The sequence below is a fragment of the Tympanuchus pallidicinctus genome, unplaced genomic scaffold, assembly GCF_026119805.1.
Source record: "Tympanuchus pallidicinctus isolate F22 unplaced genomic scaffold, pur_lepc_1.0 scaffold15, whole genome shotgun sequence".
NCBI lineage: Eukaryota > Metazoa > Chordata > Aves > Galliformes > Phasianidae > Tympanuchus > Tympanuchus pallidicinctus.
Genome location: NW_026294669.1, coordinates 35,826,466 through 35,847,736, shown reverse-complemented (window position 1 = coordinate 35,847,736; position 21,271 = coordinate 35,826,466). Strand labels below are relative to the sequence as shown.

General features: G+C 45.3%; 1 protein-coding gene across 2 annotated transcripts in view; it reads left to right on the top strand.

Moving 5' to 3' along the window:
- The window catches only part of HDAC4 (histone deacetylase 4), a 219,139-nt gene that overhangs the window by 487 nt on the left and 197,381 nt on the right, over positions 1 to 21,271 (top strand). The window lies entirely within an intron of this gene.

Genomic DNA, 21,271 nt, shown 5'->3' with positions numbered 1-21,271 from the left:
GTGAATGAGGCAAGGGGGCGGAGCATCCGGATGGTCACGCCCCCTCGCGGGCGGCCGCGGCTCCTCCCACCCCCGGCAGCAGCGGCGCCGCCTCGGAGCCGCGCGGGGCTCGGCGCGGAGCGATGCGGGCAGCGGTGAGCGGCGGGGCCGGGGGCGGAATGGGCCGGGGGCGGCGGGGCCATGCGGGATCGAGGAGGCGTCAGTATGCACCTCCTCGGCCCCGCACGGCCCCGCCGCCCCGGGTTTGGTGGAAGTCCCCTAAAATGCTGTTTTTCTAGGTTGGGGGGATAAGGTTTGTGCTGCGACGTTGGATTCCTAACTTAAAAAACAGAAAGGAAAAAAAGAAAGGGCTTGTAACGCGCGTGGCGCTGCGTAAGGGAGGTGCTGCCGAGCGCCGGTGCGGGTTTTGCTGCAGGAATTTGTCAGAACGATGCTCAGCGCTATCCGAGCGGCGTGGCGAGCGCAGCGTGGCCTCTTAGCAGGGGAATGTGTTTGCGGAGCGATTATTTGCCGTTATGGTAGGGCTGTATTTGGCGTTACGGAGGGAGCTGAACCGGCCTTTTATTCAAAGCACTTGCGTAATTGTTTGGGGCATGATAGGGGAAGGTTTTGTTGCTTACTCGCCTCCGAAGGTTGGCACCAACCCGGCTCGTTGCTTTAAACGCCCATTTCCTAGCGCGGCTCGTTGCTCTCCGTCCCCAAAAATGCTCCCTTGATGCGAGGTGTGGGAGTGCTGGGTCGGATGGGTGCCCCGTGCTTGTCCTCAGCTCCGTGCCATGCTGACAGCACTGCGATGTGCTGCTGTCAGGGGCTGCTTCCAGCTGGGGCCGCGTTGCCTGCCAAAAAGCTACCTGAAGTTAATTATCCGAATTAGGCTTTGATAACAGCGACGTTTCTAAAAGCTAAGGAGCTCTGAAGTTTATATAATAATCTGCTTCTTGGCAGGGCTGCTTTTTTTTCTCCTTTTTTTCCTCCCTCTGTTCTGATTGCTCTGATGTTTCCAGCCCTTCCTCTTGGAGTTCCCAGCCCAAAGGCTGCCTTTGTCGCTCTGCAGGCTCTCAGAAAGAGTTAAGAGGGCATTGAATTAAGAAAGCTCAGCTGCTTGTATACAAATATACCGCAATTACAAGGCACCAAAGTTATTGCAGAATCCTACCGTCACCATGGCGACGTGCTCACTCAATTACATTTGGAAATGTAAAATGCCACCCAGTTAGAAAGAGTAAGTTTTTAGCACTGCAGATTTTCTGTACGAAGCGAAACATGCGTGGCACGGCTCTCCAGGATGCTCTGCTTCTCTCTGTGCATGAATGGCACGTGCACCTGACAGGTGTCATCGCTGGCGTTAAGCTGTGCTCTCAGTTGGCTGAATTGAGGGGAAAAAGTGATTCTAAAAATCTTAAATCTTGAAAATTGATCTTCCCGTTCTTGATTTTTTTTGGGGGGGGGGGGGGGGGGGGGAGGGGTGGGAGGGAAGGGGGAGTGGGTTTGCTTCAGGATTTGGTTTTGGAGCAAGGATGCTTTAGAACAGCCAGAAATGCATTTTGAAAATGACCTGAGGAATTTGTCTTTTAGCAGATGGGATGGAAGCACGAGGTGGCAGCTCTCATCCTTTGCACGGGAGCTGCCCTTTCAGAAGTGTGTGTCCATGACCTGCAAAGCCATTCAGCTCTCTGGCTTTCTTTGCCATCTCTGCTTACATAGTGTTGCTAGCTGTGGTTTAGTGGGCAATATTGGTACTAGGTGGACAATTGGACTGGGTGGTCTTAGGAGTCTTTTCCAGCCTTAACAGTTCTTTGATATGTAGGCAGGTCTGAGCTGTACAGCTGGGGTGGGAGCACTGGGTTCCATGCCCCAAGTACGTGATGTGGTCGGTGGGAGCGAGTCTCATTTATCACTTAGTGTTGGCTTATGAGCAAAAAGAATAAAACAGAAGGAAGAATTAAGCAAAAAGAGGTGGAAGCATGGGAGCCGCCTGGCTATGGGCTGCTGGAGAGGTGGAGCTGATTCCAGCCTGCAGCATTAAACTGTGCAGTGACCTGCAAGGGCAGGGAGAAGGGCTTCATGGAAATAAAAGGTAAAGTTGAGCAGGAGCCCGTGGGTTTAGATTATGTTGCCTCCTTTGAAGTGGCTTGCTGCTCCCTGGAGCAGACTTCTTTAAAGCCATCGGAAGATGCCTCTGGGATTGGAAGCTTGGTGCAATGGCTGAACCTTTCCCTCTGTGATCATTTGTGGGTTTCCAGTTCTGAGGCAGCTACAGCCTTTCTATTGCATGAACATACCCCAAACCTGATAAAACAAAGTATTGAGGAAGAACGTTTCCACCGCCTATGTAGTATATGAAAGAGTCAGATACTCCAGGTCATCTTTCTGTTTCCAGAGCTGAGAATGGCTAAGAGCTACTATGCACTTATCAAGTAACTTATGCTAAAAGGAATTTGCATGCTGAATGTCCTTTAGAACCTGTTGCACAGCCTAACCTCAAGGACTGCAGGCTGACAGCATGAGGTGCTTGTGTTCTTGCTTGGCTGAGTGCTGGGCATGCCCCACTGAAAGCCCACTGCCATTGTTTTTCAGCACCTTTGGGCTGCATTCCTGGAACTCTTGTTGTGTGCCATGCCTTTGTAATAGCACTGTAAATTAAATGAGTCCTTCTTTTTCTTGAGTGCAGCATGTGCTGTCTGGGTTAAGTGGCCAAGTGTGTGCTGAGCAATGCTCCGCAGGGTCTGACAACCTGAACGTTCAGGACCCAGCTGGGCTGACTTCATCATGGGCTGAAAAGCACTCTTCTGGTCTCCTGTTCTTTTCCAGCTGATAAAATGGCTGTGTTGTGCTGGTTGGCGATACGTGGATTTGTATTTACTGGAAATACTGCTGTGTGTATGTGTATGTGTGTAATAATGTGTATATAACACAACTCTTCAAACCCTTAGGACTTGTCTCGGTTGGTTTAGGGTTGGTGCACATGGTCATGTTACTAGAACGTTTTATTTGCTGAATGGTATTTGCTGTTGGTCTGTTCCAAACTACCAAGCATAAGGACCGTAAAGAAATATTAATTGGAAGTATTGTTTGGATAGTGATAACGATCTCCATTACATATTTGCCAAGTGTTCTTGACTCTTCCTGCTGGCCTCTTTGGTGGTGTCTCTTTCTGCTGTGTTGCTCTCCTAGCTTATCTGTAGCTTGTTTTTAGGCATCCCATCAATTTTCTTCACTTTCCTTTCTCAGTCCTGCTACCCAGCCTGCAAAGTCAGCCATTGGATTTACATTCTATCAGATTCCTGCTTGAATACCTGGAGCTTATTTTGTTAAATGCGTGTCATTGGACAGAGGAGCCGTCAGGATGCGTTTTGTCACTTCACTCAGGATTGCTCTTCAGTTTTGCATCTGCTTCCCTTATAGATAACCCATGCTTTCCATTTACAGGTACTCGAGGTCTAAGCACACCAATTCTGTACAGCGATGAAAGGAACGTGGTTCTCCTCAGCTTGCTGATTTCAGACTTGCAAACAGCAACAGCGATCAAAAAAACAAAAATAAAATCAAAACTGAAAATATGATTTTGCCTTACGTTGTGTCTTACAGCAGTCTCTTATCTGCTGCATTCGAGACCTTGGCTTGAGGGGTCTTAAAACTGCTGTAGTAATTAATGCCACTCACATTTTGATTATGTTATGCAGGAAACTGAAGTGGGCCAGGTTTACTTTCTTGTGCAGCGGACCATGTTGATAAGGCAGTATATAACAGATGATTCATGAAGTGCTGCTTGTCATTGCCAGGACTGCTTGAATAGCAAGCAGATTTTGGGCAGTGCTCCTTCACTGGGAAGATTTTAGGCAGTTTAAGCTGGGAGAAGGGGAGGGAACAAGTAGACGTGCGTTTCTGGCTGTCTTAAAGGATAAAGTCAGCAAATTTCAGTGAATTCAGAGGGGCAAAAATGGGTAACATAAGTGGGGACAGAGAAGTAGGAAAGCAGACAGAAGTTGTAAAATGATGTTGGAAAGAGGAGCAATTAGAGCAGTGTAAAATCTCCTGGAACGTGTTCATCCTCTGGTTCTCCGTTTGCAAGGAATTACAGCTTGGCCTGCCTCCGTAATACTTGAATCTTTTTGCACGGCAGTCATTACTGGACAGATTTTAATCAACTTCATTCTTTTCCTTCATGTTTTTTTTCTGCTGGATTTTCTCTCAGTTTGATAAAAATCTGCCCGATGCTGCTGTCCACTGGTGCAGAGGAATATGTGCTGAGTTCTGGTCGTGGGCGCCGCAGCCGTCTGCCCCCGTGGAATGACTGAATGTTTGTTTCAGACACAAGAGGTAGTCAAAAAAACAACAAAAGTTGCAGTTTGGAAATTGAATCTTAGGCCAGTGAAAAAGCTCTTTCTAGTCTGGGTAAGATTTTGTTCATTGTTTTTAACCCTGAGAGTGCTCCAAGGCAGCCATTTAAAATCATGGAATCACCAAGGTTGGAGAAGGCCTCCAAGGTCATCCAGTCCAGCCGTCCACCTGCTGCCACTATTTCCCCACTAAACCATGTTCCTCAGTATGACATCCAAACGTTTCTTGACACCTTTGGGGATGATGACTTGGGCAGCCCCTTTGCACCTCACCACTCTTTAGGAAAAATTTCTTCTCCAAACGTCCAACCTGAACCCGTGGCACAACTTGAGGCCATTTGCTTAGCTTGTAGGACCAGCAGGAAGGCAGAAGGGAGGAGCTGGAGGCTGGGGGTGAAGGTGATGTGTCGGCTCCTGTCAGGGGGCTGAGGAAAGGATGCTGCGTTGCCTCGGGGCATCAGTGGCTCAAGCAGGCTCACAGGGTTTGATGAAGCTTTGCAGCCCTGGAACCCAGGAGATGACGTGGCACACTGGGGACCCTGCAGGTACAGCCAGGTGAGGTTTGGTGACTCTTGTTTGCTTTTGAGTTTGCTGTCCTGGACGTGTGTATCAGTATGTTTTATAAAGAGTCAGCAAGCTGCTGAATCATAAAATGGCTTAAGTTGGAAAGGAACTTAAAGGTAATACAGTTTCAACCCCTCTGCCATAGGCAGGGTTGCCAAAGTGAATGAAATAGTGCATTGTAAGTGTTTGCTTGACGTGGTTGTGTAGGATAAGTTAATGTATAGGAGATTAAAAGCTGGGCACTGACGGTGTAGCTGTGCTTTGTGTTAATTGGCCTTTTAAAGCATCTCGTTCTTTCATCTCGGCAAGCACTGACATCTGATTAATCTTAATTCCATTTATCTATTATGAGTAGCGAGGAATCTTGATGTTTCACGTGTAGGAAATAATTTCGTTTATTGATTTATTTTCCAAAGAAACAGTGCTTTAATGATGTGCCTGTCACCAAGACTTAATTACTGTTAAATTCTGTGAACGTTAGCGTACTATGACTCGCTTTATGTGAAATCAAATTGCGTTTGTCAAACGCACAAGATAGCATTAGTTGGCAGCTATAATTTGCATTAACTTATATCTGAGAGCTAGCTGTGATGGTGGGCCTGGCCCCAGTGGGTGAGCAGGCTATGCTGTGCCTTGGCCTGTGCCTACAGCCAGCAAAGGGAAGGTGCAGCATCACAGCTGCATCCACGCTGTTATCCTCGAGTTTCATGCTGAATAAGCAGTTCTTCCAGGGTGCTGCTCAAGATTAAAGATAGATGAGCATGTTGCTCTGTTCGCCTTTCTTCCAGTTTTGTTCCCGTTTCGTATCACCTCAACAAAAGGGGAAGCCTGCAGCTTTCAGTGGGTTGTTTGTAGTAGGTTAACGTATTTTTATTGCATTAAATTACACTAAAATAGCTTACACAGTCGCATTACGTGTGCTCTGTAATATTCCAGTTAGTTTTGGTGTTTCCATTTGTTTGGATTGCTCCTAGAAAAGGTCCTGAAACATAAGCCTGAAACAATGAATGGATTCTGTTGTATGCTGTTCCCTGTGAGGCTTTGGAGAAGGGAGTGTTGTTTAAAGTTACATTTTTATCTAGTTTGTGGCTGGTCTGGGAGGAGGTGGGCTGAAGAGAATGGGAGCATCAGCCTTTGTGTGGGGTGGGATAAGTCAGCCTGGACACGAGTCAGGACTTACAGGCTGTCTGTTTCCCTAGGATCAGTGGGAGAGGAATACAGGCTATTGGACCAGGGTGGCCCTAGAGGGAGAATTTGAAGGTAAAGTTGAAGTTCCTAGCAGGCTGGGTTAGATTTTAGGGCACTGCCTATGATACCAAGGTCTCTGCCGGGCTGCAGGCACAGCCCTTTCCTTCCCCATGTGTGAAGCAGAAAGCCTGCTCTCTGCTGCTGTTTTCCACTGCTGGCTGACAAACTCTTAGATTTCTGTAACCTTCTGTAGGCAGTGATTGGTGCCACAAACTGAAGCTTTGCAAATTAATGCCACTGCTGCTCACGGGCACCGTGACATAGGAAGAACCAGATGTGGTTAGTACTGAATATGCTCAAAAAGGTGTCTTGTCTTCAGCCTGTGCTGAAGAGAAAGGGAAGGTGAAATGAAAGGCCTCGTGCAGTCAGGTTTATTTGAGCCTGGTGTGAGATTTCCTGCTGGTAATTGATTATTCCAGTGGATTGGAACAGACGTTGGCTCTGCATTTGCATCTCAGTTTTTTCTCACCTATTTGATGTAAACAGATCTCTCCTAAAATAACAGGATCCATGCAGAAGATTAATTTATGCACTTCATCCCTTCTCCTAGGCTGATTTTGTTTGAGTCCAGTGGTAATACTTTGGTTGGGAGAAATTTTATTTTATTTTTTTTCTTCTTCAGCCTCTACTAGCAGATGTGTTTGAATGAAATGCTCAGCTTGGAAGGGAGGCTGGTTCTCTCCCTAACCCTTCAGAAGTGAACGGCAGGGAGTTTATTGTGCTGCACGTGGTAGGTGGTGATTGCTTCATTGGGGGTTGTGCTTCTCCACCCTTCCACTGCACTCTTCTTCCTCATCCTTGGAGAGAAGGAAGGCTGCTGCCTCATCTGTTCCCAGTGCCGTAAGCATGAAGTGTTTGATGAGCTTAATCATAATTATGAATGAAGTCACAGCATTAGGAAAAAAAAAGAAACGCTTTAAGCTTTGCTAAAGCAGTGAAGTGGTGCATGGGAACGTATAACAGCAAAAGGCAGTCTGAGTTTTTTGTGTTCTGAGTTATCAACCCTGATGTAATGAGAAGTGCTGGGTGCTTTTGGATCTGTACAGAAAAGGCTTGTGTGCATATCAGTGCGATACAAAACAAAGTGTAGCACTTCAAGTATTCCTTCAGAAAGACTGCCTTGTGTGCTGAAATGTTGTTTGCGGGCTGTCAACCACTGCAAATAGGAGAGACTCGTACTACATAACTTTATGAGCGCTCTGTGGTGTTTTCAGGTGGATTTACACAGGTTGTGGTCTTGTTCATCTCTGTGACTGTGTGTGGTTGTTATTTTTCCTCGTGCTCTCTGTGTTAGTTTGTGCCTTATAAGCAAAGATAGGTGGTGGTGGTACCTGGTGCTTGCATGTGGCCCATGACATGGCAAATCTGAAGGTAGCTGGTATTCCTTAGGGAGAATCCAGTCCTCCTCAGTGCCTGGGGTTAGGCAGTTCTTTTGGATGGCAGACCTTCGGCTGGTACCAGTTTTCAGCAGCCATGAGACTAAAGCATCCTTCTGCCAGTTAGTGACAGTATGAGAAATCTCAGCTGAATTCTGTTTGGCAGTGAAAGTGTGCTGCTGCTGGTCTTTGCTATGAAAATGCTGTTCTAAAAATAAACTGAAGTACGGGGATGCTGAAAGCAGGGGAACAAATGAAAACTTATGCTTGACTGATTGAGGAGATAGTTATCGCAGAGTAGTGCTGACTGCGGCACGAGTGAGGTCAAGGCAGGAAAGTTCTGCACCAGGCGGTACTTGCATTGTAAGGGGAGAAGTAAGGAAACTGAGACTCATAGATAGACATCAAACTCTTCTGTAAGCCTACCAGCAGCCAGGCTGCCACACCACAGAGGTTGTGCCCCTGAAGCCCAAATAGCAGTTGAGTAAGGAGTATTAGACAGCAGACGTGAAATCCTGTAGTGTTGCAGCTAAACCGTACTCTTATCTGTGTAGATCGTGTTTGAAATTGGAGGTTGGACTGTATAGATAGCATAGAAAAAAGAAGGCATTCATGTTTAATTAGGTGTTTACCTAATTTAAAATGTCAGAAAAACCAAGCAACTTGAGACGTGTAATTCTAGAAATGAGAGCATCTTCTTTGCGTGGAGTTTATCATCCCTCCTCGTCAGCAGGATATCCAGTTGTATACCTTCATAGAATCATAGAATCTTTTCATTTGGAAGGATCCTTACAGGCCGTCTGGTCCAGCTCCCCTTCAGTGAGCAGGGACACCTACAGCTCCACAGGTGCTCAGAGCCCATCCAGCCTGACCCCGGGTGTCTCCAGGACAGGGCATCCACCAGCTCTTGGGGCAACCTGTGCCAGTGCCTCACCACCTGCATTGTAAAAGCCTTCTTCCTTATATCCAATCTAAATCTCTCTCTTCTAGTTTGAAACCATTTCCCCTCATCATTTTACAACAGACCCTGATGAAGAGTCTGTCCCCTTCCTTCTTAAAGCCCCCAAGTGCCATTCTGAATGACGTTCCCCTAATTCTTTCCTTTGCTGGAAGCAGCTGATCAAGATGGGATGTTGGGAGGCAAGCTGAAAAGCTGAATAAACTGTTGAGCTTATGTGTCCCTCCTTCTGGAAATACTGCTAGTGTGGTGTACCCCAGGCTAAAGAGAATCACAGAATCACAGAATTGTAGGGGTTGGAAGGGACCTCCAGAGATCATCGAGTCCAACCCCCTGCCAAAGCAGGTTCCCTACAGCAGGTCGCACAGGTCGGCATCCAGGCAGGTCTTGAACATCTCCAGAGAAGGAGACTCCACAGCCTCCCTGGGCAGCCTGTTCCAGTGCTCCGTCACCTCACTGTACAGAAGTTCCTTCACACATTTGTGCAGAACTTCCTATGCTGCAGTTTCCAGCCGTTTCCCCTCATCCTGTCTCCACTCACCACTGAAAAGAGTCCGGCCTCGCCATTCTGCCCCCCACAACTTAGATATTTATAGACCTGGATCAGGTCCCCTCTCAGTCTTCTTTTCTCAAGGCTGAACAGACCCAGTTCACTCAGCCTTTCTTCATAGGAGAGAGTTAAATGTAGACTTCCTACCCACTGTCTTTTTGCCCTTCTAAGAAAAATCAAGCCTTACGGCCGTATTATTGGTGATAATTTAGACTTTTGCTGTGAATAATGTAAACCCACTTGGGAGCCGACGTCTCTTGTGAAAATCAGCTCTGGATTTGGTATCTGACAATTTCTCTGTACGTCTTATATTTGCGCTTTCGTTCTGGTAGCACAGATGCAATGTGTGTGCCTCTAGATGCTCAGATTGTTTAAAAAAAAAAAAAAAAGTAAAATCATCAAAATAACCGAAGTATACAGAGTACCAGTGGGGCTTGCATTCCGAGTATTGCAACACAAGGTGTTCTCTGTTCTAGACTGTAAATATTTATCTCTTGTCAAAGCACAGCAGTTACTACTGGGAACTGATCTGGCATGCGAGAAGGTTTTCCTTAAGGAATTTGCTTCCTTTTATTTACAGTGTTATCGTATATTTAAATTCCAGGGCCTCAGTGTATAGCTCTGAGGCTCGTTCTTAACACTGGCAGCGAAAACCTAAATTATCGCATCCACTGAATGCAGATAACTGAGTTCAGAGCATATGTTGTAACCAGCCAACAAGTGGGTGTGAAAATCAAGCAAACATAGGAAAAGGTACTGTCTTCCTGCAGCTGCAGGAGGCTGCTGAGTGAGGATGACAGCCGGCCGTGTCACTGAGTGTCTTCTTGGCAGCAGGGAATCTGCTTCCAGTGATGACTTCTGGGGTGGCTGCTGATGGAGCATTGCCTGGGTGCAGGCGTGGTGTTCCTGCACTTGACTGTTGTCCCTCTCCTCGCCTTGTGGATTTTGTCTCCTTGAGCAGGCGTTCACAAACCTTTTAGCTTTCACTTAGCCTCCCTGACATCACGCCTGTGTTGTCCTAAGCCTTCTGCTGGAGCTCCAGTGCTGTGCTGAGTGCTACCTGCGGAGTACTGCTGCTCTGCACAGATTTATGGGTGATGATGCGAAGCCTCGCTGCTGGCTGAAGCTCCTGCTTTTGAGGAGCTGTAGGCTGCTCTCATCTCTCTGCAGAGATTTATGTTGCTGGGAAGTTGTTTCGGATCTGTTGTGCCATATGCGGGTGACTTAGCTTGGAAAAGGTCTGTTTTTCTTTTTTGCTTAAGCTTTTCTATATGCTTGCTATTTGATACCGACAATTACTGAAGTTTCTGTGCTCCTTATGCTTGCCAGGTAGATGACATACCCCCGCACTTTGTCCCAAAAGAAGCCAAGGACTGTCAAGCAGGTATTCCAGTTAGAATGCTTTTTTCCTCCCTTAGGAAACAGGCTCGTTACCAAAGCAGCGCTGTTACCACCATGGTAGTGAAGAGCTGTATGTGCTCCCGGCACTGTCTGGATTACAAAATGCAAGATGTGCGTCTCATGCTGCGTCCAAACCCAGCTCCTGAGCTTGTCTCTCTGGTTCAGAGCTAGTGAGCAGATAAAATGAAGTGAAAATGAAAATAAATGCTTTCTTTGGCTCCAGTGTCTATAGACATAGAATATATCTATGACATAGAATATATGTCATATATATATAGAATATATGTAATATATGTCATAGAATATATATCTACAGACATAGAATATATCTATGTAATAGTATATAATGCATCTGTTGGGTGTCTCTTCCTCTCAAAACTTCAAGAACAGCAGATGGATGTCCTAGTATCACTTTTTGGAAACAGCTCTATGCTTCTGGGGTTATCTGCTACCAAGTCACGTCAGCTGCAGCACCAGCTCTGTAAGGTCAGTCTGCAGGGATGCACAGTCAAGACAGCCTTTATTTTCCCCTCTCTCTGAAATCTTTTGCAAAATTCACTGTTTCATCTTCTGGGCAAGAAGCTCTTTCCCGAGGCAGCTTTGTCAGGGTGTTTTACAGCTTAATGTCGAGTCCTTTGTGTACTTCCACATGAAGTAGTAAAAGATAAATGTCCGAAGTGATTCTTAAGTACTGTGATGTTCAGAGTTGAGCCAAATTTTCTACCCCAAAAATATCTCAGCATTCCTCTGAACAAGGTCAAGGTGAACTGTCCTGCACGATGTCCTGTTGGAGTTGTGTAGCTCGCTTGTATGCAGTATGTTTTAGTGGGCTTGAAGTAGTTTGCAAGAAACCAAAAGCACGTGAACTCTCAGTAGAAATGTCTGTCTATTTGCATATTCACTGGCTTGCGTGCATGTAGATCTGTCAGCAGCCTCTGCTCCTTTTTGCTTGATCTTATCTCTCCATTCCATTTCAGAACTAAATTCTTGCAGTCTACTTCCCCTCGCTCCAGCCTTGGAGCATGCTTTGTGTGCAGAATGTCTTGAGGTGACAGAGGCACGTTTACTTTGCGGTGTCTGAGGTTGCTGGAATTTAAAACTGGCAGCAAAACATACGTTTTCAGAGAATAGTAAAATCCAGAGTCTTCATCAAAGCCAACCAATTCCTGGTGGTGTGTTTGCTGAAGCTGAACGTGGCCTAGTGAGGAAGATATCTAAAAGAGTGTGAAGGTGCGAAAACCCAAATCCCAGGAGTCTGAATAAGAGACTTCAAGTTTAGGCTATGATGCTCTAATAATTGACAGTGAAGACTGAAGAGAGGCAAAACAGCATTTAAATTGCTTTGCTTGATTCCTTGCCTGTCATAGAGAGGTGAAAGTTGTCATGTAATGTATAAAGCCATAAAGAGCAGTGTAAGTTGTAATCTACAGCACCTGGTGTGAAATAGGATAGATGCAGAAACTTGACAAAATGTGAAGCCCTGCAGAGCTGAGCTGGGGAGTTAAGCCTTCCTTGATGGCAGGGAGCTGAAGTCTTCTCAAGTGGTGGCTGACAGTGTTTTAAAATACACCAAAAAGGGACTGCATGGCAGGTACTGCATCAGTCCACAAAGTATGTCCCAGTTCCTGTGCCAGTTGTTCCTTCCTTGCACATACTACAATATTCTTGCTTGTCGGCCATGAGCTTGACATTTTTGACTGAAGATTCAAGTTTTTATTAAAGAGTGCTCTCTGTTATTACAATTTAACCCTCTTCTACTTCAACATGCGAGTTAACATTTGTCTGGTGATGGTGATTAACTTTCCATTCTGGGCATGTTTGTGGTTTGAGAGAGCCTGACTTGTAATTTAAAAACAAAATGGGTAGAAAAGCCTGGATTTTCTGTGTATAGGAGAATATACCTCTGCTTTATCTTCTAATGGTGACTGCTGCCTGTTGGGCATGTTCCTGCAGTTAATTTCTTGTTGCCTCAACAGCTTGGGCAGGTAAGCCAGAGACTGAACAGTGCGCCTTGTGTTCACTGGGGTGGGAGGAAGGCACTTTGAAGGCAAAGCTCTAGGTTTTGATCAGTGCAATATCCTATATACTCTTCATATAAAATCTGGGGGTAGATAGGACTGGAAGGAATGGCCTCAAGTTGTACCAGGGGAGATTCAGGCTGGATGTAAGGAAATACTGCTTTTCCAAAAGAGTGGTCAGATGCTGCAGTGGGCTGCCCAGGGAGGTGGTAGAGTCACTGATCCTGGATGTGTTGAAGAAACATTTGGATGTCGTGTTGAGGGACGTGGTTTAGTGAGAACTGTTGGTGATAGGTGGATGGTTGGACTGGATGATCCTGTAGGTCTTTTCCAACCTTGGTGATTCTGTGATTCTGCGATGCCATGTTGGCATTGAGAAAAGGTGTGCAGGTAATGCAGTACAGCTACATGCCATACTGCATAGGAAAACAGAGGAAGATTAAAAGAAGAAATGGTGAAGTAGCACCGGAAGTTGGATAGGGCTGAGATCAGTTTGTGGAAGATGGAGGCTGTGGGAGACATGGTGCCTGTTCAGAAGGCTTCCACCTTCTCATCCACCTTTCTTACATCAGTGCAAAGCTGCCATGCAGCAAGATCTGGCACTGGGAAGAATGGGGTAATTAGATTCAGTGATGTGCCCGCTCCTTGGAAGTGGAGGAGCAATTGCAATCAGAAGTGGCATCTTCCAGCTGTGCCCCAAATGCAGAAGGCTCCTGGGTTACTGCTTTGTAGTGGAAGTGTGTTTTGCTTTTAGTATTTGCATGTAAGAAGAAATGAAATAGAAGAAATGTTTCACCATAAGAAAGAAGCAAGAAAACACAAAAACTTTGTTAATTCTAGCTTTTGTGGATGAGAACATGCTGCTGTTGGATGAGTTGAGCTGTAGCCAACACGCAGAGTACAGCTACAAGCACTGTGCTGTTAGCTGGGCTACCTGGTTAATGTTGTGCAGTGTGAGCTTGAGCAGCCTTCATCAAGTTTCTGGTTGAACTTAATGCTAGTTCAAACTAGCATTACAATGTTTGTTCTTTGAAAAAAATAAAAATAAAAATGATATTTTTTCAAGTTAATGAAGTAATTAACAGTGATTGATGACACATGTACTTAGCTATTTTCTGTTGGTAGACCAGATGGGTTAGGCACAGCTAGTGACCAGTAATTTTGATTTCTTGTCAGAAGGAACATGAAGTTCAGATGTGGGCTATAACAGCTGAAGTAGAACAGTAAAGTTTGATGTTTTTCTCTCTGCTTTCCCCTACCTATATAATAAAGCTTAAATAGACAATCTTAGGTAAAAAAGTTGTGATTTGTGCGCTTTCGGCAGTTGAGAAAACTAAGCTGGAGTGAAAATGCAGTTGGAAAGCTGAAGGTTTTCAGTGGTTTCCCAAAACTAGGTGCTTAAAGGTGCTGGCATTCTTCTTTGGCTGTATTGTGCTACTTGGAAAGAGGAAAGCTGTATGTGTATGCTTGTGCAAGCAGGTAAGAAATTGCATTTTGGACTTGTTTTGAAAGCTGCAGGAAAGTGGTGGCTGAGTCCACTTGGTTTGGTCAGCAGGGTAGAGAGAAAGCAGTGTTGCTGAATTGTTAGAATGTGTTGCAGTGGTGAGTTCTGAAACACTGCTGAAACTTGAACAGATGAGGGTGATGTTAATGTTGAAGGACTGTGTTTGGATCACGAGTATTGACAGGAAGCCGGTGCTCGTGGTGTGGTGCTTCAGCTGGACTTGTCTGCTGGTCAGAAAACCTGCCTGGCACTGAGGATGTTGTTGAGGAGGCTTTAAGACTAATACTCTTTTTTTTCTGTCGTTTCTCAATCAAGTATTTTCCAAGAGTTCTGGCTTCTTGTGCTTCTGAATTATTGTAGCTGTTGCATTGTGTGCAGGGTGCTCTACAAAGGAGTGGAGAAATAAGACAAATGCTGCCCTCAGTACGCTGGTATTAATCCACCTTCTGTTAAGTGCTGTGCTGAGCTGTCTGACTTGGACTCCTTCTAGTGCAGGAATACTAGGTTGGAGGAGAAAAATGGAGTGAGGGAAGAACAGGGCTTCAGAAATGGCTGAGACAGAGTAGATTTTTATAGGTAGCTGCCCAATTTGTACCAACTCCTCTGAGGCTTCAGTGGCAGCTGGAGCAGGCTCTCGAGGCAGACTTTTATCCTTTCTCCCTCCCACGCGGATCCATCTGTGAGACTGCTTGTTCTTGCTGCTCTTGCTGAGAAACTGGATCGAGCTCAGAAGCATCCTGCTCTTTCAGACCCTCTGCCAGAGTCTTGCTAGTCAGGGAAGGTTCTGTAATCCTGCAAATTTACATATTCCCAGGTTTTACACACAGTCGGCTGTATTTCTCAAACTGTTGCTCTTCTGTGACCTGTGTTGGCTTAAAATGAGGTGGGGGAGGATCCAAGCCATTGCCCACTTTTACTTGGAGCTCCCACAGGCTGAACATGAGGTGATATTTACAGACTTGCTAGGGCTCCTAAAGATGATACGTTCACAGACTTGGGTTACATGTCAGAGAATTTAGACCTGCCTGTGATGTACTTGATTATAGAACATCCCAAGTCGGAAGGGACCCACAAGGCTCACCCAGTCCAACCCCTGGCGTGCAAAAATTAGTGAGGAAGGCCTGTACAACTTGCAGGCTTCTGCTGGGGCCAACCTTAAATAGAGGCAGATACAAGCTAATTTAACTTTGAAATTCACTTCTACTGTAGTATCAATGTCTCACGCTGTATTTTCCGTGTGCTCTGGTGCTTTGGAGTTAAATGGCTGAAGTGCAAGGGCTGCCACTGGAGATCCATTTGAGCAACTGACTTGACTGAAGCACAACTGAAAAAAGCTTTGGAAAATCAACCTTCCTTCAGAAATCTGCGTGCCGTGGACATCTGTAATTGTGTGTTTCTTCTTACAAAAAGTAAAAGACTATGAAACTGTAGGAAATGTGTTGTTCTAATTATTTTTGAGAAGCTTTGTTAGAAATAATGTAACTACATACATATGCTTGCTGCTCTTGAATAGCTATGGATTGATTCAGTGAGGTCACAATCAGTTAAGTCTTTCTTATTTGTTGCTGCTGTTCATTTCCTTTTGCACTAGCTGGTGATTTCGGTGCATGTGCAGCGCTGTTTGTATTGCAAGGCCTTGCTTGACAAGCCACTGTCTAAAAATAAGAGCAGGACTGCTCCAAAAGCAACTGCCAGGAACTGTCTAGCAGTGTATTATAGCCTTCCTTGAAGAAACTGCATTAATACGAGGTAGGTATTAGTTACTCTTGTAGTCTTAATGTACATATACTATAATTTAACACTTAGAGCAAATACAGTTGGATACTGAATCCCTTTCTTAGCGCCGTACCATACAGAACCTGTCACAGAGTTAAAATGTGTGGTGCACGCATGTAAGTAATAAATCCTCACAGCGTGCACTTGAATGTGGAAGTTGAAGGGAGAGGCGGAAACACAATATTTGTTCTACCCTTGGCTGTCATGTGAGAATAGCACTTGTAAGGGCTGGCATTGAAATGTCAACACTTGCTAAACAAACGTGGTGTTTTAATTCCTTGAAGTAGTGGGCAATGCTCTGTGTTTTTTAGCTGGTTAGTGCATTCAGTTGGTTGCGTTGGGCTTTTGATCTTACGGTAAGTACTTGTTTTGCTGGTATAGAAGTATAGAGACAAGAAGCTGAGCACAGACGTGGCACACCACCATCTGGTTTGGTGACAGGCAGGCTCCTCTTGCACCTTTGGTGAGAAGCTATTTGTAATAGCTGAATTAGCTTAGGTTTTTCATTTAGTTGTTAGTTAAATGGGTCTAAAACCCATATTTCAGATACTCAGACTGGTTTTCTGTTCTCCGAGTGGATGGCTGAGTGCCATGCAGGTACTTCCATCTGCCAGTTCACTCAGGTATTCTTAACTTAATGCATGTCTACCAACTTCTGTTGTGGAAACTAATTTAGAATTTAATGTGTAATCTTAGTGCAATGCAGACAGCTGTAAGGAGTAAGCATTTTGCAAGATGGACCTCCATCATGTCAGCGTGGGGCAAAGCAGAGCTGAGCGTGTGGCTTTTCTTGATGGTGGAAGAGAAACATGCATTGGTGCAAGAAACAAACATTTGTCACTTACATTCTAGGGAAAAGAAGTTGCACAAGTATGATCTCCTTTCAGCCTTTCCACTGGAGAGCCAGCTCTGGATAGCTGATGCAGTCTGCCAGAGGACTGTTCTCTGGAGCACCCCTTGTGAGGCAGTGACTTGTGTCATGGTCTTCTGCAGGAGTACTTGCTGTTAGTCTGTTTGCTTTTGTAATTCGTGAGAACTTTCTCCTCGCACCCTGAGTCAGAGTTTCTCAGTACTGCTAAGAAGGGGCATGTAATGCTTTGCTGTAATTTTCCAGCTGGTATATACTGATACTTTCCTCTCTTAGGTGTCCACGTGAAGTCTTCCCTAGAGAAAGAATGGAAATCCATTTTGTGGTGATTGGTGACTTCTATTAATCATGTTTCTGCACGCTGTCATGGTAATGCCCCTCAGTGATCTCTGGGCTGAAGGCTTAAAGTCTACAGAGTGGAATTTATTCCACACCACTTTGCCCTTTGTTTTGTCACGCTTCTGGTTATACAGTGTACTTGGGAATGGAAAGGGGAGTCCAGCTTTTCACAAAATATTTCTTATTTTGGAAGAACTGGGATATGAATTGATGTTCTACTTTTAGTTTCTATTACTGTCATGGTATGCTGACACATATGTGTCAAGTGAGCATTGAGAGGGTGCTGTGTCTTACAGTGCAGTCTTTATGAAAAAATAAAAGCTATTACTCCTGCAGGATGTGCTTAGACAGAAACACAGTCTTCAAAGAATTAAAACACATTGAGAAGATGCCTCGTGTTGTTTGAGGCTTCCAAATATGTTTTCGGTGACAATTCTGTTCTGGATATTGTTGAAACTATAAGAAATAAAAGCTTGTGGAACTGGACGATGCTTTTGAATCCTGGTCTCTTGGGACAGCTTCAGTGAAGCTGTCTTCTGCTGGAGAAGAGTTGAAGTGGTGTTGCCAAAGGGTTGCACGAGTCCTAAGAACTACCACCACTATTTTTGTCATCTTGCAAAGTGGTGGCTCTGGAGGCATGGTCCCTAGAGAGAGGAGTCAGCCCAGGAGGCTGTTTCACACTGCCTCTGCTGTAAATAGATGTAAATCATTATTATTATTATTGTTTCAAACCGCTGTATGCCTGCTCTCTTCCTCGTCTCCTTCTTCCTTCATATACAGATCCTATATTGACAGTCTTTAAAAAACAACCCCTGGACAGTGAAGGCAGCACTTTTTTTTTGTTTTAAGGGTCTGCCTCATGAAATACAGAAGCCTGTACGAAGCTCGTGTATTCTGCAGCACTGGATCGTTTGCAGGCTGCGTGTTATGAGCAGGAATCCAAGCAAGCATCAAGCTGTGGTTGTTGTCATCTCAAGCTGAGCATGTGGGGCTGAGCTTAAAACTATTTGCTTGTTTACAGAGCAAGAATTGTAAAACCTAGGTAGATTTTGAAGAAAATCTTGTTTTCTGCCTCACATTGCGTATGTAAACACAGATGAATTAATGCTTTTTTGATAGAAGGTGTTTCCATGGCTTTTTGGAGGCTCCAAGGTGCTGGAGTGCTGCTACATGCTGAAGAAGCATGAGCAGGCAGAAGGCTTTTGCCTTGTATTCCTTCTGGTGCTGCCTTCTCTGAGATGACTTGCTTGTCCTCTCAAAAGGCAGAGCAGCACTCATTGGACTTCCAGAATGAACTTCAAAGCAGGATGGGCTGTGTAGCATGCATATGACTTGCAGCATGTTTAGATGCGTTGAGTCAGCAGACAGATTTCGTTTAACTGTGATTTTCAAGTGATCTTGTCAGCTCGCTGTAGTGTTGCTGTCTGAGGTTGCTGATGGGATGTGTCTGACAGGGGCTGCAGATGAAATGAGGTCACTGAGATATGGGTATCCTGCAGCAAAAGGACTTACTTGGCTTAAAACGATCCTGGTACTTAACCCTCAGGCCAAGATTCTGATCTTGGCTGAAATACCATAGCGATTTAAACTCTGAAGAGTAGAGCTTTGCAGACACAACTCTATGGTAATCTTAATTATTGGTTACTGCACATCTGCAGGTTTGACTAGCATGGGCATATCTGAGATGGGCTGAGGAGAGGGAGATGAATATCTGCACCGTCAAAACATTTGTATGGTGGAACAGCAGGAGTCTTGTTAATTGTTTTTAACTAAACACCTACAAAAAAAAAAAAAAAGCTTCCAGCAGCTGCAAAATGCAGGGAAATAATCTTGGAAAACAGTCAGATTTCTTGGACTTCCTGGTTCACATGCAGTCCTGCATCCTGATTGTGTTCAGATAGCCAGGGAGGGAGGGTGGGGGAAAACAGGTTGAGATGTGTATGGAAGGAGTGCAGCAGAGTGGAGTGGTGGAGTGCTGTCTGCATGGGTGTGCTTTTGGAGGTGGAGGATCTAAGCTGGTCATGCAGTTAGAAAGGAGGCAGGCAAGGAAGCACTGCTCAGGGTTAAAAGCACGGTTTTTACAGAGAACTGTTAAATGATTCTGTGTATGGGAGCCAAACGCCTTCTCTCTTGGCTGTTTCATACATGTTATTATTCCGGTGTATAGGTGGTTTGTTGGGAAATGTGATGAATTGATGCCTGCTGGTGAATTTGCTCTTGCTTTCTTTCTAGATATTAGAAGAAGTAGTTGGATCCTCGTGAAGGTGTTTTGTGCAGGTACATAATGGAAGGCCTGCCCGCTTGCTGCTGAGCACTGAGTGTGCGGTGCGTTGAGCTTGCTGGTATGAGATGAGTAAGATAAGAAGCGAAATTAACATCAGTGCCTTTCATCTAGGGAAGCTGTGTCATAAGGCATGCTGGTTTGTTGAGCCACCACAACAACTCGGAAGCCAAGGCTCAAGCAGCTGCAACCCCCCGGTGTCATACCATATGGTGGCTGCAGATACAGAAGTTCCTTAGCAGTTGATGGCAAGAAGGTGACAGCAGAGGCAGGCATCAGCAGCTATCTGAGGGTGACAAGGGTGCAGCTGAAGCAAAACCAGCCTTTACTGGCTCTGCTAGAGCAGCCCTGCAGCTTTGGAGCCTGCGCTGCAGGAGTTGGGGCTGCGGGTGCCTGTCTGGCCAAAACAGTGAGTTGTGAAGCTGCCGAGGATCGTGCTGCTGTAAATAAATACCCACTCATCCCCAGGTGGGTCAAGCAGGTCTTGACCCAGTCCTTCCTGCACCTGTGGGGCTTGGGAGAGAGAGCTTGTGAGCAGTGTGGGCTGAATCCCTCCTTCTTAGAGAATCACGGACTGGTTTGGGTTGGAAGGCACAGTTAAGGTTCGTTCAGTTTCACCCCCCTGCTATAGGCAGGGACACCTCCCACTAGAGCAGGTTGCTCAAAGCCCCATCCAGCCTGGCTTTGAACAGCCTCAGGTGTTATAGCCAAGGTGGTGGTTGCCCTTGTCTTGGAAGGCAGTGGCATAGAAATAAAACAAGCCCTGTGTTTGTTTATTCTTTTTTTGTCTGTAGTTTTTTTCTTTCCTTCTATGAAAGAACCTTCTTGGAAAAGCCATGTAGGCTTCAAAACGTCTGATGCATAGGAGTGGGCAACCTTTTGCTTCTCCACTTTTGAGAAATGCTTTGTAAGGTGGTGGCGAAATGACAAAGTTATGGAAGAACTGTCATAGGTAGGACCCCGAAAACAACTCTTGGCTGCTGTAGGAACCTCTCGTTGGACTGCATTGAGATCAGTTCAACTGGTAACTGAAAACAAGGAGCTAATGTGAGATAAGTCATGAAACGGCTGCTGTGCCTGTCCTGGGGAGGTCTGTTGTGCTTGTAATGTAGTCACTCCTGTGTAGGAAGTGTAGGAATTCTTTAAAGGTAATAACAAATGTATAGGTGAACTGAATTTGAGTGTGGTTCTTCTATTGTTCTTGCTCTCCCCGGGCAGTAGTAGCCCCAAACATGCAGAAGTTTAATGTTGAGGATCTCTTTTATGCATGACTGAATTTAGGTAGACCTTTGGGGGAAGGATTGGGTACAGGTAAACCAGAGGTGCTGTTATATGGATTTGCTGCTGCTGTGTCAGTCGAATTTCTTCAAGAAAAGGAAAAAAGAATATATATATATATATATTTTTTTTTCATTGTTTTCTCTGTTATTCATTTTGCATCATGTAAATGGGCAGATGGGGATCACAGAAGAGTAGGGGTTGGAAGGGACCTCTAGAGATCACCTAGCCAAACCCCCCTGCCAAGGCAGGTGCCCTGCAGGTTGTACAGGTAGGTGTCCAGATGGGTCTTGAATATCTCCAGAGAAGGAGAATCCACCACCCTCTGGGCAGCCTGGTCCAGTGCTCCATCATTCAGACAGTGAAGAAATCCTTCTTTGTGAGGAACCTGTGTGTTCCAGAATCTGTTAGCGCTGTTCTGAATTTTTATCTGCAGCTGAGATTGCTTGTGCCATAACATTACCTGCTATTTTTATTGGAAATGAATGATACTAATATTTGCTAATGTCTGGTCCAAGCTGACCTGAGTCTTCAACAGGATGTGCAAATTAATGGAACTGGAAGAACACTTGAGATGGCAGAGACCTGTAGGGATTAGAAATGACACTTAAGTAATTTTCTCTTAATTTAATGTGTAACGTAAGAGAGCATTCCAGGTCTCTGAAAATGCAAGATAGGCAGGGAAGCTTGGAGAGCTGTAATGCTGAAAAACTTGCGGTAGGGAGAAACAGACAGTGAAAGGTTTGGGGTTTTTTTGTGTTGTTGTTCTG